The sequence below is a fragment of the Drosophila subpulchrella genome, unplaced genomic scaffold (assembly GCF_014743375.2).
Source record: "Drosophila subpulchrella strain 33 F10 #4 breed RU33 unplaced genomic scaffold, RU_Dsub_v1.1 Primary Assembly Seq36, whole genome shotgun sequence".
In the NCBI taxonomy this organism is placed as follows: domain Eukaryota; kingdom Metazoa; phylum Arthropoda; class Insecta; order Diptera; family Drosophilidae; genus Drosophila; species Drosophila subpulchrella.
The window spans coordinates 1,228,460-1,243,453 of NW_023665582.1; positions in this window are offsets into that span (position 1 = coordinate 1,228,460).

Here is a 14,994-nt window from a genome sequence, read left to right on the forward strand (position 1 = left end):
ATCAAGTGCACATTGACCGTATTGAGTCGGTACAAAAAAAATTTCTTCTTTTTGCCCTTCGTAGTTTGAACTGGGATCAAAACGTAAGGCTACCTTCCTATCAGAGTAGATTACTATTGCTTAATTAACCTACACTCGTAAATCGTAGAACAATGCTTGGTACTATTTTTATGCAAAATCTTATTAGAGGTGATATTTATTCTGTTGAACTTGTAAACCGCCTAACTTTCAATGTCCCTGCTAGACTAACACGAAATTACTTTCCCCTAAATTTGCCACGATGTACATCAAATTTTTGTCTGCACGAGCCCTTTCACGTTCTATGTAATAATTATAACAACCTTTACCATTTAATTTGCACTTCAACTTCTATCCCGGTATTAAAAACTAATATTTTAACTCATTTGCTTCATTCTTAGTTGCTTCTTTTATTTTCATTTGTGTCCCGTCTCTATTTGGTTTTTGTATCTGCCCCGCGCGTAACAAGCACGTGCTTGGTGTCGTTGGGCCACTTGTTTGTACTGCTCGTAGTGCATCAACATCCATCATATACTATATAACTTCCCTGAATCTCTTTCCCAATGATTGCAGTTAATATACACTGGCAGCAGGTGCAGGTTTTCATTTTCTACAGTCCTCAATTGGATAATACTGCTCTTATCTACATTTATGAATCTGATTATATTCCGTTCGTGAAGTTCTTTTTTTATTCCAAATAACATTCCACCACTTGCTCGTCCTCTTGCGCTAGTTCTGATGGCGGGCACCCATCTAAGCACCAAATCTTTGAATTTGACTTCGACAGCATCCAATTTGTCTTTAAGAAATGTTTCAGATAGAATGCAAATTTGAAACGACGCAATATACTGAAAGAAATCATTATATATAAGCTTATTTTTTATTCCTGCCACGTTATAGGACAATATTCTGATCTCCAGTCTCTTTATGGTATCGGCCCCTTCATTCGCATTTGCACCTGCAACGCCTGTTTGTCCACTGTCAAATCCTTGTCAAGGAACACCTGACTTCCACGAATTTATGGCCATTCTTCAAAATATTCCCCGCTTCTCCTTGGGACTCACATTCCACTAGAACCATCATTTTGCCATCCCGCCCATTAAGGTTTCGCACATCGGAAACCGTTGAACCTTTTAATTGTAGTTTCTCTTCAAGAGTTTTGACAGCCAATTTGCAGTTTTTATCCACCTTCAGACCTTTTACAACTACATTTTTTTTTCTTTTGTTGTTCTAGCAACATATTTATGGTTCGGTTATCAGCTTCTCTATCTGAGCGAAGGCTTATAACCTCTTCTTTGAGCCGCGCATTGTCGTCGGTAAGCTGTTTACCTGCAGAGAAATAGCCCCAATATCGCTTTTCAGCTCTTGTTTAAGCCCTTCGACGTCCGATTTAGTTGGCAGATTTTTCAACTTTATGTCGAGCAGCTTCGACATAGGTGATAGGTGATAGGGGCAATTAAGTATACTCTTTATAGACATGACCGTGACATTTTTATGAGTTCAAAGTCCATTAAAATCACTTAATTTATTGGATTATGCTATTTTTCCCAGAACTCGCATACGTTAATGAGGGGGGAGGGGGGCTTGGCGCCATTAATATGCTTATTGTCCTAGAACCCATCTTTCCCTACTACTTAAATCAGCTTGGGTTTCCATGTAATCTATTAACTTGGATTTCAAGTTACTTGAATGGTAGGACTCAGAGGGTTATATTCAAGAACGCTGTTTCAAAATTGATCAATGTGACATCTGGAGTGCCTCAGGGTAGTAATTTGGATCTTTGCTGTTTACTTTGTTTATTAATGATCTTCCCTCTAACATAACACATTCTCGTGTACTAATGTATGCTGATGATGTTAAGCTTTGTTTATCATATAATGATATAGCGTCGAGTTTCAACTTACAGTCGGATATTGATTGTTTTTAGGGATGGTGTGAGTACTACCTTTTAAATTTGAACTGCCTTAAATGCAAAGTTATGACTTTTTATAGGGGTACTCCTACTTTTGTTAGTTACTCTCTTCAAAATACGTCACTCGACCGTATATATTCAGTTAATGACTTAGGCGTTTTTCTGGACCCAAAACTTAAGTTTGACCACTGTCAACAAGGCCATGAGTGTTCTTGGGTTTATAAAGCGTTGGTCAAAAGAATTTGATTACCCTCATACAACCAAATTATTATTTACCTCCCTTGTCCGTCCTATTTTGGAATATTGTTCTTCGGTTTGGAGTCCACAATATCAAGTGCACATTGACCGTATTGAGTCGGTACAAAAAAAATTTCTTCTTTTTGCCCTTCGTAGTTTGAACTGGGATCAAAACGTAAGGCTACCTTCCTATCAGAGTAGATTACTATTGCTTAATTAACCTACACTCGTAAATCGTAGAACAATGCTTGGTACTATTTTTATGCAAAATCTTATTAGAGGTGATATTTATTCTGTTGAACTTGTAAACCGCCTAACTTTCAATGTCCCTGCTAGACTAACACGAAATTACTTTCCCCTAAATTTGCCACGATGTACATCAAATTTTTGTCTGCACGAGCCCTTTCACGTTCTATGTAATAATTATAACAACCTTTACCATTTAATTTGCACTTCAACTTCTATCCCGGTATTAAAAACTAATATTTTAACTCATTTGCTTCATTCTTAGTTGCTTCTTTTATTTTCATTTGTGTCCCGTCTCTATTTGGTTTTTGTATCTGCCCCGCGCGTAACAAGCACGTGCTTGGTGTCGTTGGGCCACTTGTTTGTACTGCTCGTAGTGCATCAACATCCATCATATACTATATAACTTCCCTGAATCTCTTTCCCAATGATTGCAGTTAATATACACTGGCAGCAGGTGCAGGTTTTCATTTTCTACAGTCCTCAATTGGATAATACTGCTCTTATCTACATTTATGAATCTGATTATATTCCGTTCGTGAAGTTCTTTTTTTATTCCAAATAACATTCCACCACTTGCTCGTCCTCTTGCGCTAGTTCTGATGGCGGGCACCCATCTAAGCACCAAATCTTTGAATTTGACTTCGACAGCATCCAATTTGTCTTTAAGAAATGTTTCAGATAGAATGCAAATTTGAAACGACGCAATATACTGAAAGAAATCATTATATATAAGCTTATTTTTTATTCCTGCCACGTTATAGGACAATATTCTGATCTCCAGTCTCTTTATGGTATCGGCCCCTTCATTCGCATTTGCACCTGCAACGCCTGTTTGTCCACTGTCAAATCCTTGTCAAGGAACACCTGACTTCCACGAATTTATGGCCATTCTTCAAAATATTCCCCGCTTCTCCTTGGGACTCACATTCCACTAGAACCATCATTTTGCCATCCCGCCCATTAAGGTTTCGCACATCGGAAACCGTTGAACCTTTTAATTGTAGTTTCTCTTCAAGAGTTTTGACAGCCAATTTGCAGTTTTTATCCACCTTCAGACCTTTTACAACTACATTTTTTTTTCTTTTGTTGTTCTAGCAACATATTTATGGTTCGGTTATCAGCTTCTCTATCTGAGCGAAGGCTTATAACCTCTTCTTTGAGCCGCGCATTGTCGTCGGTAAGCTGTTTACCTGCAGAGAAATAGCCCCAATATCGCTTTTCAGCTCTTGTTTAAGCCCTTCGACGTCCGATTTAGTTGGCAGATTTTTCAACTTTATGTCGAGCAGCTTCGACATAGGTGATGTCAGATCCTTCAAGGATGTTCCACCTGCAATGTTTTGGGACATATTCTCCAGCTTCCGCTTTTGTGATGCCTGCATCATCCGAACTCGACATGACTTATAACACCTTTTATTTACCAGCTTAGCAGTATGCTCTATTTTAATAAAAAAGGTACCTAGCACCCTTCAGTGGTGGCCGCTACCCGAGAGGTTCAACGTTCTCGTTGAGTGTTAGGCAACTCACTGCGGCTGCGACCAGCTGATGGTTACCACCTCTAGTTTTGTTTACTTCTTCCCACGCCGGTTCAACTCATCCGCGATTTCCTGCCTATTCCCGGTTTTCCACAACTTTCGCCTAAAAATTGAGTGAAAACCGAGTTTTGCTTTCTGTAAAACTAAATGCTGATTCTCGTGAGGTACGCTGGTCCACTGCGGATCCTCCGTGTTTTCTGCGGTCAGTGAACACAGCGTCGACGTTTGGCCGTAAGTTTGTGTTTTTATGGTGCGGGTGTCTTAAGAAGCGAAACTTTTCTCGGAGCCTGATAAAAGACTAGACTACACACTTCACTTTCTTCTTCTTTCTCTCAACCAGTATAATAATGTCATAGTCACTGTTACATAAAGACAGACTGCGTTTTAGTTCTCATGCCGGATATATTTTGAAAGTATATTTTCAGGACATTATTTCCTGAATGATGGCTGTTTGAGTTTACTGCAGACAAGCTCATAGCAGGTTGCCAGTCAGCGCATATTGTTGAAAAGGAATTCTCAACATCCAAATTAGATGCATGCCTATTCTGTGACGGCCATCCAAAGAGCGCAGAAGGAATTGCATCAATAGAGAGAGGCGGTGAAGAGCACAGTGAAGAGTGTGTCCGACTACTCATATAAGAGAGCGCTATCCCAAGAGACGCGCTGAGCTCATTAGTATCAGAATCCGAAGATAGCAGCATCCGAAGAGCGCTCCGATATAAGAGCCAGACGGACGGCGAATGTCACGCAAAGCGGACAACAAAAGCTGCAGCTGATGTTGTTGATGATGCGTTAGGAGAGAGACAGAAGATGACGAGAGCGCAGTAAGAAAAGCAAGCAGCTGCCGATGTTGTTGCGAAAACGACTTCGACAAATGAGGAGAGGCTCGAAAAAAAAGGTCCCGCAAAAGTAACGACGCCAGGAGCGTCGAGCACTAGGGGATTTTTGATGGATGACTTGATGTTGAAGTTTGTCCAGGCTCCGGCAAATTAGCTAAGATTCCATCCCCTTCAACATTGGCCCGTTCTCTATGAATAAATCTTTTGACCTTAACTGAGTTCGGCCAGAAATCGTTTTTGAAGACTGAATCGTAAGGGTGATCGGGGATACCAAGCTTGAAATTTACAAACTTTAAGGTTGTAACGTCAACATCTTTTTTTACAAGTTTTACACAAGTGAGAGAACTAGCATCCACCTTAAGCTTGGTGGACACATATTTTTAAACAGCATTCGGCTCTGTATCAGTTGCAAACTTTCCGACATGCAAAAATTTCTTGGTCGGCAAAACATAAAGATCTTCGGCATTAGGAGCCACTCCAACAACATGTTTATGGGGCTTGTTGTTATTCCTTCTCTTCTTATTTTGAACATGTATGAAATTTCCTCTCTCAATATCCAGAGCATGATTAGAAGGGTCAACGACCTCGGAAAACGTAGCAGCAGCAGCCGCGTATGACTGGGGAGCTGCAGCTACGTTGGTAGGCCTCGGTAGACGAGGTTTGGGATTTAAATTTAAATTCTAAGACAATGCATCATCTTTAGGGGGGAACGCCTCCAAGAATTTATTATGCAGGCCCTGATATAAGCGCTCCAGGGCTTTCAATTTATCATCGAATTCATCAATTTTAGATTGCGAATCATTCGCAACCACACAGCTATCACATTGCCACAGTATGTTTGGATTTAATTAAAGTTTGAGCACATTGTCCGGTAGGGCTACGCAAAAAGTATGATAGGCGCGACGGCACAAAGAAGAACAGCGAACAGCATACGAAGCGCGAAGGCTGGCCCATGTAACATCGGTATTGCACTCAGGACAGCGGGGAAGTAACATAGCGAGAATTTTAAGCACGTCTGAACGCAAAGAAAGCTAGATGACGACTGATTTCTATGGAAGCTATAGGATATAGTTGTCCGATCCGATTCGTTCCGACCTATACACTACCTGCAATATAAATAAGACTTTTGGGAAGGTTTCATCCCTATAGATTTAAAATTACATAGTTTCCGAAATCACAGCGTTCATACGGACAGACGGACATGGCTAGATCGACTCGTCTAATGGTGCTGATCAAGTATATTTATACTTTATGGGGTCGGAAACGTCTCCTTCACTGCGTTGAAAACGTATGACTGAAATCATTATACTCTCTGCAATAGTATAAAAAGGGAACCGGAAGGAACAGTAAATCAGCAGGCTAATAAGGTAACATGATCATTGAAGATCATGAAAGGGTACACTAGATTCGTCGGAAAGTATGTAACAGGTAGAAGGAAGCGTCACTAGCCGAGTCGATCTAGCCATGTCTGTCTGTCCGTATGAACGCTGTGATCTCGGAAACTATTAAAGCTGTAATACTGGTATTTGGCATGCGGATTCTAGAAATTCATGGGCAGATTACAGTTTTAATGCTAGAATAAAAGTTTTAACAGAAATGTATAGCTCTCATCAATGCCTATCAATTGATCTAACAAAAACGTTGCCACGCTCATTCTAACGCCCTCAAACCGCCCAAATACTTCAAAAATTGTCCATATGAACGCTGACATTGTGGAAACTATCAAAGCTAGATAGCTTGGATTTCAGGTTTAGACTCCTTAGCTTTCAGTTAAAATTTTTATTCTAACATCAAAACTGTAGAAGCCACAGTTTTGGGCGGCTTGTGGGCCTTAGAGTGGGCGTGGCACTCTGCTGAAACAAACTTGCACTGCGCAGGAACCTCAGAAATCTGCCTGCCTAATCCCAGTATTGTAGCTCTTATAGTTTCCGAGATCTCAGCGTTCATACGGACAGATGGACATGGCTAGATCGACTCGGCTAGTGATCCTGATCAAGAAACGCTTCCTTCTGCCTGTTACATACTTTCCGACGCATCTAATATACCCTTTTACTCTACGAGTAACGGGTATAAAAATGAAATCAATAATCACAAGCCCTGTTATTAAAAATAATTGTATGTTAATGGAAAACGTAAGTAACATAGTTTAAAACAAACATAAAAGAACAATATATAAATATTTATTTTAAGTAAATACTTAAATATTTTATTTTAAAAAAAGGATTAAAAAAAATTATTTTTGTGTCACTTTTTTAAAATATCATACATGAATTCACCCATGACACGCATAACACGGTAAAATAAATATTCTCCATTTTCATTGGTTACATCTCATCCGAAATAATCTGATTTTCACGATTTATTTCCGGTGTAATGTGTCATAGTAACGGCCCATACGACAAATACGTATAAGGCACTCTCGAAATGAGGACTGACTTGGAAAAATTATCATATGAGCTGTCACGAGTGAAAAAGCGGACGTCCCATAAAAATGTCTATATGGAGTTGGAGCTGAATCACAAGTGAAAATTTGTTTTGGGAACTGAAGGGTGTAAATAGTTGCAAGCCGAACTGCGCGGCGAATAGAACTCTTTCAAACAAAGCTGTTCGACCAAATGATTTGTTGATCAACTAATGCAAACATTTGAATTTTAGTATATGTACATAATACGCTTTAAGATTGTTCATGTTTAGCAAACATAAATTAATATATGTACATGTTTTTTGCTGATTTTATGTATTGCTCTCTTTCTAGGCACTGCCAAAAACACAAGCATGTACAGAAAAATGAGAGCGAAAAGGGCTGCCGACGCTTAACAATTAATTAATACATTTTTTAAATAAATTTACAATTTAAACATTTTGTCCTTTTTGTCTCCCCATCCAATAAGTCAAAAACCATGTTCAATTATTTAACTCCGATTAGAGTAATGTAAAATTTAAATTGCTTAAAAACAATGGTAGGGGCGCGGGAAGGGGGCTTGAAAGAGGCTCTCGCTCTTTGCATTTTCACTCTTCATTATGACCTGCATTCTATTCACACGCTCCAAAAAATAAAGAGACGGAAGACCGTTTAGCCAGTATTGTCTATTGTATTGTATGGCGTTGTCTCTTGCTTTATTTATGTTAGTTACTAGTTTAATCTCGTGGCGCGGAGGTGGCGTAGAATCCAGTCCAGCTCCGCAATATGCAAACATGGGCCGTGAGAAAGTGGGAGATGGATTGGGAACGGGGCTGCTCCACTGATGATGCAGGAAGTCGCCCAGAATCCTGTTCTTATACCCGTTACTTGTAGAGGAAAAAGGTATACTACATTCGTTTGAAAGTATGTAAAAGGTAGAAGAAAGCCATTCCGACCCCATATTCTTGATCAGGATCACTAGCCGAACCGACCTAGCCTTGTCCGTCTGTCCGTATGAACGCAGGGATCTCAAAAACTATAAGCGCTAGAGTGCTGGGACTTGGCATGCAGATTCATGGGCTTCCTGCACAGCGCTTTTTGTTAGCTGAGTAAGGGGTATCTGATAGTCGAGGCCGTCGACTACAGCGTTTTCTCTTGATTTTATACCCGTTACTCGTAGAGTAAAAGGGTATACTAGAAGGAACCGTTTCCGACCCCATAAAGTATATACATATATTCTTTATCAGGACCACTAGCCGAGTCGAACTAGCCATGTCCGTCTGTCTGTCCGACCGGATGAACGCTGAGATCTCGGAGACTACAAAAGCTGGAGAGTCGGGATTTGGTATGTAGATTCCTGAGCATCGAAAGCTTGTTTCAGCAGGGTGCCACGCCCACTCTAACGCCCACAAACCGCCCAAAAATTCAGCTCCTACAGTTTTGATGCTAGAATAAAAATTTTAACTGATGTATTGTTCTCATCAATACCTATCGATTGATTTGCCACGCCCACTTTAACGTCCACATACCGCCCACAAACTTCAAAAAATCATAAATATGAACGCGGATATCTCGGAAACTATAAGAGATAGAGAAGTGGGACCTCAGGTTTATATTCCGTGTACGTATTTATTTCCTTATATGCAGCGCAAGCTTGTTACGCGAATATGCCACGCCCACTCTAAGGCCCACAAGCCGCCCAAAACTGCGGCTCCTACAGTTCTAATGCTTGAATAAAAACTGAAATGTATTGTTCTCATCAATACCTATCGATTGACTCAAAAAAAAGTTTGCCACGCCCACTCTAACGCCCACAAATCGCCTAAACCTGTGGCGCCCAAAATTTTCCTGCTAGAAAAAATTTGAACTGAAATGTATTAGTCTCGTCAATACTTATCGATTGACCCAAAAAAAAGTATGCCACTCCCACTCTAACGCCCTTAACACTTAAATCTATCTACCGCAAACATAACAATATATTGAGATCGCGGGTAGGGCTTGCATACCTCCATTTCCATTTGGTCCCTTTAGCTGAGTAACGGGTATCTGATACTCGAGGTACTCGAGTATCCTTGTTTTTTCTGGCATTTCCCTAGCTCAGCTGTGTACCGCGCTGAAAAACAGACGCACCGAAAATCGTTAGCCGCCTATTAACCTCTCGCTCACTCCTATGGCTTGTTCGCGGTTTTCGTATATGTGAGTACTAGGCTTTAGAGCTAAAATTCGTCAGTCTACCTCGCACTTGCGTAAAATCGTACAGCCTGACAAAAAATAAATAATGAATAAACCGAACAATGCTGTGCAATACCCGCATTACAAATTTTGATTTACAATTGCATCAATTCAATATTCCGTTTTGGTATCCTAATGGTGAAATTTTTATCAGGTGTCTGTGAAACAGAAAATAATATAGCCTTCAGAAAAAGCTACCGTTCTACTTCTATTGGATCAACAAAATTAAACAGTCCTGTTAAATAATCCCTTACCCCACCTTTAAAAAGCTAAAAAATCCAAGGTAGGTCCAAAAAAGCCAAACAATTCTTTGGGGTGGAACGACATAGCTTCACACTTCAAGCTTAAATTAATTATGTACATACAAATTAAATTCGTCGTTTGTAGATGATTTAAGATAATTTATTTTTTTATTTTTAAAACTCGGGTGATAACCCTTTATTCTTAAAGCACAATTAATACAATACACTTTTAAAACTTGTGAACCGATCGCGGTCTCGGATAAAATAGGACTGGCTCCTAATTCTAAAAAATTTTCCAATGAACCTCGGCCAGAAGCTTTCCTTTTCTTAGCTTCCAGAACTTTAATTTTTGTTTAAAATAAAAGCTTATGCTGAAACTGTCGCATCTCGTTGTGAAATGAATTTATGCTGACCGATGCAATTTGATTGAAAATCGGAACGCAATATGTTCCGAACCTAGAACGCAATACTATGGGCTTCGAACGGAAAAGTATGGGCTTCAAACGAAAGCTTGTGCTTACTTTACGATTGGTTTATTTATCTTAGCAGGACGGTCAAGCGCGGCCCTCGAAGTAAATGGAAAAGGCAAAGGCAGAATCTTAAACAAAGGCAAAGGCAATGTCGCTGAAGGCAAGGGTAACATAGCTGAGATTGAATTCAAAAATTTGTTTATAAATTCCATAAGTGGAACCGTTTAACTGGTTGGATAACTCTCCCCCTTCTAAAATGGATCGTCCCGATTCAATATGAAATTCATTTAATTGATCTCTTCTCTTAATTCTGTTCAAAAATTTTCTTGGTTAATAGGTTTTTCTGGTTCTGGCTGTTGTTTTTTGGTTACAAATAATATGACATTTTTGTATTTTATAATAAGTACAAAAATCAAATATATAATGATTAAAATTAATAATATAAAGGTAAGTGATATTTTAGTATTATTCATTTTAATGAAAGGATTTAAAATGTTTATATTATCTAAAAAAAGTTCTGAGTTATTTGATAATATGTAATCGGATATTTCAAAATTTTTTGAAGTGGTTCGTAGTTAAGTAGTTGGGAATTTTGCTTTCCAAATTGGTATATGAAATATTATTAATTTCGGTTGTACCATTAAATGTTATCAAAAATGAACCGTTTAAATGAGAGTTGTTCACAATATTGAATGGCACCATCTTGTATGATGTCTATTTTCTGATTTTTCTCTCTTATTTTTTTACAAGTGGATTTCTCGCCATTTAATAAGCGGATATAACAAGTTTTTTCATTATTTAAAGTGCGATAATTATTAAAAAGTTCCTTCTTAAAGTTAGACATTTCATAAAACATATTTGCGCATTTTGCGACTTGATTGCTTAATACTAGTTTCCCATCGATTTGGGAAATCGCTCTAGCGTGATATATCTGCTTTTTATTTTTGGGTATTTTAAATAAATTATTACAAGTTCTTTATGCAGTGCGATTTTAAAAACAGAGATGTCCATTAAGTCAGCGATAATTTTTTTATTCATGTTTTAATATTTCCATGATGTCATCATTGTTTAATATTTTGGTATTAAAAACGTCAATTTTTGCTAGTGTGATTGTGTCAATTAAATTTTGCAGATCAAATGTTAATAATCGTAAGCGATGTTTTCGCAGTGGTAAATCTTGATCAATAAAAACATTTTTAAAATTATCAGAAAGAGATTCTATTTCTTTAAACAGATTGGAATTGATAATAAATTGCTTATTATAATTTTCAATTAAGTCATCGATTTTATTCTGTATTTTAATAAAATCATCATCATCCGGAGTTCCAGCTAACCATTTCCACACAGTGCCTATCTCATTTATCCCCCTTTTTGATCTAGTTGATATTAATTGTGATAAAATTTATTCGATTACTTCTATGTCATATTTAACTTCCCATTGTGACCTTTTATTAGTATCCCTTTTATTTTATCTGATTCCAATTTTATTATTTCTTTATAAAAACTTAAGTTAGTTACGTGGAATAATTCTGCGTATGAATCGTACGTCAATACGTCCTTATTGTCCTTGAATAAAAGATACTCGTGACTTGTATAGTCAATTATTTCTGATTTTGTTAATAAAATAAGGTGTAGTATGAGACCCTGATAAAACATTTTCTGGAAAGGGTAAAAAAACGTAACATTTAAATTTTTAGAATTTTATATTATCTTTGTGAATATTTATATTTCTATTGTTGATAATTATTTTGTTAACAAAATGTTCTTTAACGACTTGTTTTTATATCTAGTTTTAAGTTTATTTCTTTCCCCGTGTTTCTTTTCATAAACTACCTGTCCTACATGATATATGATATACTTTTTCTTTTCTGTTTTTATTATGTGTTTCTAACATTTTCTCTTGTGTATTTTTTAAAATTTGAGGAATGTTATCGTGCTCTATTTTATTTTATAGCACGTCAAAAGGTTTTTGGTTCGTTGTAGAATGAATGCTCTGATTATATTCTTTAGCGGCTCTTATTACTATTTCGGAATAGTCGGTTAAATTGAATTCTTCTTTAATGCATAGAGCTAATTCTGTTAATGTAGAATGTGCCCTTTCAACTTGTCCGTTTGAGGTACTGTGCCTCGGGTCCGCGTAATGTAAAGTTAAACCGCACCTTTGTGCAAAAGACTTAAATTGGGCCGAGGTAAAGCTTGGTTCATTATAGGTCATTATTACTTTGGCTTGTGGAAATTGTTGAAGAAGTTCCATTACTTTGTTTTCGAAACTTAATTTATTTTGGATTTCTTTTACTACTAAAAATTTTGAGTAAGCGTCAATACAAGTTATGAAAGTAAGACTTTGCGCGTAATATATGTCGATGTGTAAATTTTCGCCTTCTTTACACGGGATTGGGGCTTCTCCAATTGGAATTTTAATTGTGTGTCTGTTATATTTGTTTTCATTGCAAATTTTACAATTTTTTATATATTCTCTTAATTTTGTAAGTAAGTTTGGCCAATAATACAATCTACTGATTTGTTTATAATTTTCGTCAAGTCCCCTGTGTGCTCTGCAATGTGTTTCTTCGATTATAAGTGCTTTGTCCTTAGAAGTTTCTACATCTTGGACAAATATTCTTGTATACACAAATTTATTCACAAAAGTATCTTCAAGTGGTTTTTGAATTCTATAAAAGTCCTGTAAAGTACAATGAATATCTACCGTTAAATTAGGAGGAATATATTCCCTTAAGATTGATATTTAATTTTTGGGAGTGTCAAATTCTATTATATGTCTGGTATTTTCAAATATATTAATTTACTCATGTATTGTATACCTCCCCGTTGCTAATAGCAATTGTTGCTTAAACAACTACATTAGTTGTACCTGGCTTATAAATGACTTTTGAAGTGAAACTTTCTATGTAGGAGTACCAGCGTTTCATTTCGATATTAGGATTTTTATCAGAGATTGCGAAAGATAATGGTTGATGATCGGCTTGAATTTTTTTAAGAGCCCATACTATGGCTAAAAGTTCCTTCTTATTAGTTGCATAAACTTGTTCCGTTTTAGTCAAGGTTTTTGAAATAAAAGTAATTGGTTTACCTTCTTGAGATAATACTGCATCAATTGCGACCTCCGAAGCGTCGGTGGTCAGGGTAAATTTTTTATTATAATCCGGTTGAACTAATTCTACTTGAGCAATGAGATTTTCTTTCAGCTCGTTAAAAGCTTTAATAGCTGGGTCATCCAGCTGAATTAACATTTTTGTTGACATTCTTTTTGAAATTTTGCCATTATGACCTCCAAGATATTTTGTTAGAGGTTTGGCCATAGAGGCGTAATTTAAAACCAATTTTCTATAATAGCCCGTAAGGCCTAAGAAACTTCTTAGTTCCCGAATATTTTTTGGAAGCGGATATTTAATAACGGTCTCAATTTTTTCTGGATCTGTCTTGATGACGTTATAAGATACGAGGTATCCTAGAAAACTGGTTTCGCGTTTAAAAAACTTTGATTTTTTTAAAGAGATTTTCATGTTTGCCTTTAATAATATATTTTTAATTTTTTTTATGTCTTTATAATGTTGTTCAATCGAGTTTGAGAATATTATAATGTCATCCATGTAGACATGACATGTTTTCCCTATTCGTTCTCTAGGATGTCGTCCATTGTTCTCTGAAAAATTCTTGGTGCATTTGTTAGTCCGAATGGCATTCTTAAAAATTCGTATTTTCCAATATTTATTGAAAAGGATGTCTTTTTACATCAGATTCTTTCATTAATATCTGATGAAAACCTGATTCTAAATCTATTGTTGAAAAATATCTTGATTTTCCCAAATTAGATAGAATTACTGATGGGTCTTGCATTGGGTACCTGTCAGGTATGGTACTTTCAATTAATTTTTTATAGTCAATGACGAGTCTTAATTTACGGCTTCCGTCTTGATTTTCTCCTTTCTTTGGTACTACCAGAACTGGTGAATTATAAGGGCTTCGACTAGGCCTTATAATTTCCTCTGCTAACATTCTACTGATTTCGCTGTTCTCGAAGTCGGTGACAGATAAAGCGTACGGATATTGTTTCCCGTATATTGGCCTGTCGTGAATAAGATTTATTTCCCACTTTATGTCTGTTCTAAAATGAAATTTGCATATTTATATTTGAATGCTCTTTTTCAATATAGTGAACTATTTTTTCTTTTAGTCCGTCTAATTGATCAGTACCTATATTGTTTATCTGTTGTTTGTCGGATAACTCAACGACGGCGGGCTTGAAATTTTTACATTTCAAACGATTTTTATTTATTCGATTTTTGACGGTAATTACTTCGTCGGCACACTCAGGATTTTCAATTCCCAAGATTTATGTATTTTTATTGACGGTATTTACTTCGTCGGCACTCTCAGGATTTTGAATTACCAAGGTATTCGTATTTTTATTGACAGTACTTACTTTGTCGGCACTCTCAGAATTTTGAATTCCCAAGCTTTTTTCACTATTTTCCACAAATAATGAATCTGTGTTTTCGCTATTTTTTTCATCATAATATTTTTATTTAATAAATTCTTGTAACGGAAGAATATTATTTTCTTCAATTAAACTTATTTCATTTTTTTCCTCATTATCATAATATTTTAACTTTTCTGTTTTCCATTTATATTCCAAGACTCCCTTTTCTATATTTATTATAGCTCCAATTTTTCTTAATAAATTATTATTAATCCTTCGATTTCATAAAATAATTGTCTTGTTTCAAATATATTTATAATATGGTAATACCTAATAATTGAATACCAATGAACTGTAGTTACCTTTTTGTATATAGTGATAACTCATTTTTATTTTCGAAAATTCCCTTTTTTATATAACA